This window comes from Protobothrops mucrosquamatus, unplaced genomic scaffold (genome assembly GCF_001527695.2).
Source record: "Protobothrops mucrosquamatus isolate PMUCROS unplaced genomic scaffold, P.Mucros_1.0 scaffold256, whole genome shotgun sequence".
In the NCBI taxonomy this organism is placed as follows: Eukaryota; Metazoa; Chordata; class Lepidosauria; order Squamata; family Viperidae; genus Protobothrops; species Protobothrops mucrosquamatus.
Window position 1 is genome coordinate 32261 of NW_015386603.1, and position 4602 is coordinate 36862.

The 4602-nt window shown below is 38.4% G+C and overlaps 1 protein-coding gene across 2 annotated transcripts in view; it reads left to right on the top strand.

The window, feature by feature from the left end:
- The first annotated feature begins 1072 nt into the window (after positions 1-1072).
- Positions 1073-4602, top strand: part of SRGAP2 (SLIT-ROBO Rho GTPase activating protein 2) — a 99181-nt gene continuing 95651 nt past the window's right edge. For both annotated transcript variants that reach the window (XM_015814477.2, XM_015814478.2), the window contains exon 1: positions 1073-1229. The gene's annotated coding sequence lies outside the window, so the exon portion shown is untranslated. The remainder of the gene's footprint in view (positions 1230-4602) is intronic.

The following is a 4602-nucleotide window of genomic DNA, read 5'->3' on the forward strand; positions in this document are numbered from 1 at the left end:
CATGCGTGCATAAAGGTGCCTGCCCCTCTCTTTCCCACCGGGCCGCCAACCCAGAAAGGTTGGGGACCCCTGCTTTATCCTCATGGCCAAATAATAATAATAATAATAATCCATTTATACCCTAAAAGTTCACAGGATAGTTGTTTATGCTGGTCAGAGATGGTTATGCTGGAAACTGGCCTCTCTTTAAAAGTTTCTTGTCAATATTTTTTCTTTGTTGTTGAGATAAATGATGATTGAGTGAATATTTGTGTAATATCCTGTCATGAGATAATTCTCATGGTTACTATGATGGGAATGGGGCATGGCTATGTTCTGAGAAGAGTACAATGCTACTTTCTGTTCCCTGAGCGTTCACTTTCTGGAAAACTACANCTGGCCTCTCTTTAAAAGTTTCTTGTCAATATTTTTTCTTTGTTGTTGAGATAAATGATGATTGAGTGAATATTTGTGTAATATCCTGTCATGAGATAATTCTCATGGTTACTATGATGGGAATGGGGCATGGCTATGTTCTGAGAAGAGTACAATGCTACTTTCTGTTCCCTGAGCGTTCACTTTCTGGAAAACTACAGTTCACAAGGTCATCAGCTTGCAGCCTTTAACTTCCTCCTTGCGTGTCATTCAATGTTTCTTCACTGAGTGATAAACCTTTTGATTATCCATGGGACAAACCCAAACAAAACGCTGATGATACTTCTGTGTAAAGGTCATTATCCTATAGGACGTGCCACATTTAATCATATCCTTTCTTACATTACTGTTTTATTCTTTTATTTTTGAAGGCTTGATGACTAGCAGTTTTTTTTTGTTATGACTTCACATAAGCTAGCAAGAAGCTAATTGTTGGATATATTTTGGGTAAAAATAATGAATACCAAAGGGACTACAGGTTTTTTGTTTTTTTTACAGTTCTTGTAGATTGTCTATTCATGTCTTGATTACAGGATGATAGTTTACCAACATTTCCCCTCTCTTCCCTGATAACTGCATCAATGTTTGTATTTGAAAACTTCACTGTGTAAAATAATACACTCATATTATTATGGTTTTGTTTCTCCTGTAGGAAGGATCAAAATGTTCTTTCTCCGGTCAATTGCTGGAACCTCCTCTTAAATCAGGTGAAGAGAGAGAGCAGGGACCACACTACTTTGAGTGACATCTATCTGAACAATATAATCCCTCGGTTTGTTCAAGTCAGTGAAGACTCTGGACGACTTTTCAAAAAGGTAATGATTTTATTGTGACTTCTTTATGGCTCCAGACATGGCTGAAGCAAATGTAGATGGGCACCTGGCCACTATTGTTTCTTGTCTAGTTGTGTTTAATGCATAACTTGGTTCAAAAGGCAGCTGCCTGGCTGCTGATCGGAGCATGCAGGTTGGAACATGTCACTCTGATGTCATGTTATTTTTCATTTAGCTGCCAATTTGCTTCTGGCTCAATTTATTGTGTTGATTTGAAGAATGTTAAACTCATAATGTGGCAGGGTTAGATATTTTAAAAGTTACTATCTTTTAACATGGAGTCTGCCCTTCTTTTTCTCTGTCTATATAACCAGAGGGATGTCTGCAGAGATCTTTTCTATCCTGGCATCAAGGTTGTGGAATAACTTCCTAAGGAAGGTCCATTGGCTCTCTCTGTGCTTGCTATATTCAGTAGCTGGTGAAAACATATTTTTTTCAGAGAAACATAAGAGAAACAGTTTTCACTGTTTTGAGCTAATTATTAGTAGTCTGAGCTAGTCATAATTGTTCCAAGGCACAGCAACAATTTTGAGTTTGTTGTTACTGATTTAGCAAGTTGCATTGCTTGTTTTCTTTTAATGAGACCTTTCATTCCCTATTTATTCTTTTATGCTCTGATTTCATTTTTTTACTTAATAAAAATACATAAACAATGAAGAATTGAACATACTCACTTTTCATGTTGGGGCCAAATCTAAAGTAGCATTTTATGACCTTGTTTATATATAAGCAAAACAATTCATTTTTGCCATAATCAGCACTAGTGTTAGCAAATGTAGAGACAGCAACGGCATCTGACACAGAGTGTGTTTTCAAAGAATCTAACTGCAGTGATTCACTTAAGAACTGGGGCAAAAGTAAAATGGGGCAAAAGTCACTTAACCAGTGTTTCACTTAATAACAGAAATGTTGGGCTTAATTGTGGTCCTAAGTCAAGAACTACCTGTATTTAGGAAAATAAGATGCTATTTTGAAATTTTGTTCTACTAGACATTGAGGGAAGATTCAAAGGAGGCTGAAAACTAATATGTTTGTTCTTGAGAATAAGATCAATGGGGCTTGCTTATAAGCAAATATGCAGTAAGTGATGGTTGAGTGTTTTTTTAAAAAATCTTCTTTACTAAAATTGTCAGTTTTTCTGGGCCAAGTTGGCCATTGTCAGAGTTCAGTAAAACCCAGAAGGATCACAGTACCTTAATTTCTTAATTGAAGTAACAATGAAATTGCAATAAAAACATAAAAGTACAGTAACTTATCATGGGGATTTAAAATAGGTTTGCTATCTGCATTAAATTTTAGAATAGCTACAATGTAATTTTAAATATAGTATAACTATTTCATTATTTATCTTCTACCTAATAATACATTTTCTTTCTCTCTTCACCCTCCCTGCTCAAATATGCCTAGGCAGGAGCTGTTACTTGTCAGGAAACAAAAAGCATGATTTTAGTATCTAACTAACAACCCTGCCAACTTGGTCAAACGCCAAGACAGTTTCATATATAAACTCGCTTTCGGCTTGTTGTGTGTCGCTAGTCTATAGCTCTTTGTATCAGTCTCTCCTGGGGAATCTTTCCTCAAGTGACATATGATATGTGAAATAGAAATGCTATGTGACTGTACCCATAACCTCTCCTGATTGTCTTCTTTGCTGGAAACTTCCTTTAGTGTTACGATCAATCTGAAAAGTGTGAACTAGCACAAGGCAACTGATAAAGGCCGAGTATCAAAGCTCATAAGTGGCAGATTTGTTAACAAGCAAGTAGCTAACCTGTTTAACTACAGAACAAATTATAAAATGAAGTGACACTAGAGACCCAAGTGTTATGTAGGAAACCTGACTGGGTGACTTTGACCTAGTCAATTTCTCTCAGCCCTAGATTGGAAAGTTGAAAAGCATCTATCTATTAACCTCACTGGAACAGCATAGTAGGTTATGATACATAAGCTTTAGTGAAGGAATCTTCATCCTACAGTGGATTAATTTGGGCTCATAATAGTAATAACAAACATTAGCTGTGTAAAAATGGTTATAAAATCAGGGGAGAACTCTTTGAAGTAATTGTGTCAACCTACATCATAGTTGATTAGCTACAAGTGATCCAGCAATTAAGAAGATTCTAGTTTCATCACTTTATTTGCTTCTTTGCTAATAATTTCCATTTAAAACATATTACCAGTGTAATTTTATAAAATAAGAAATCTGTTGTTGCAGTGAAAATTATTGAAATTTCTCCTGGAGTTTGGCCTGCAAATTAACATTGGTTACTTGTGTAAGGATAAATTAGTACTTGCCGATCAAATAATAACTTTTTTCAACATTTGTAACCATCTCTACTTTAATTTAAGGCAGCGGTTCTCAACCTATGGGTCGCGACCCCATTTGGGGTCGATCGACCATTTCACAGGGGTCGCCAAGCAAGGCTGTCCGCCATTTTTTTTGTCCGCCATTTTTTCCCCCTTTGTGGCGGGTGCCTTACCTCCCTTGGGCTGGGCCAGCTGGTGGTCGGCCTGCTCTGTCTCTGCCGCTTGCCAGCTACGCCTCGGCCGGCGCAGGGGGCGGAACCACGCATGCGCTGCGCTCCTGGGCAGGGAAAGTCCTCGACTTACGACCGGTTGGGTAGTCCTCGCCTTATGACCGGTTGAGTCCTCGCCTTACGACCGGTTGGGGGTCGCGGCATTAAAAAGGTTGAGAACCACTGATTTAAGGAATACAGACATACAAGAATATATGCAAGCAGCCCTTGGAGGTTCTGTTCTAATGTAAAACCAAGAATAAAGAAACCATGAATAATGAGACAGCGGTTCTTTGAAAATTAGGAGGGGAAGGTTCATTCAGCTCAGTTGCAAGGCTATGTGTGTAACGGGCAGTAGGAATAGTCTTGAGGAACAAGAGAAAGAACTTTAACCAAAGAAATTATCGGGTAAAAGACAAATGAGGCTGTGGCAAAAACATAATTTGAGTAAGCATCTCAAACATGATCCTGTGTAGTTCTCATGATAATAAAGGTAGGGAAGGGGAAACCTTGGTGGCCAGATTATTTGAAGGACTATTTTTCCCCCAGTTACATCTATCTGACCTACCAGACCAGGGAGGGAGGTATGCTAAAGATCCCCTCTCTTTAAGGAGCTTCCATTTTGCAGAACCAAGAGGAAGAAGCTTCTCTGTGGTGGCTCCCTTCCTGTGGAACATCTTTCCTACAGAGATCAGATTGGTCCCCACTGTGTGTTTTGGACAATGTAAGACAACACTGCCAAGAAAACAGCATGAATACAATCACCAGAAACTGAGCTTGACTCAAGGGTGTCTTTAGATTTTGTATGCATGAAATCCTGCTCTGCTGAATGAAATATG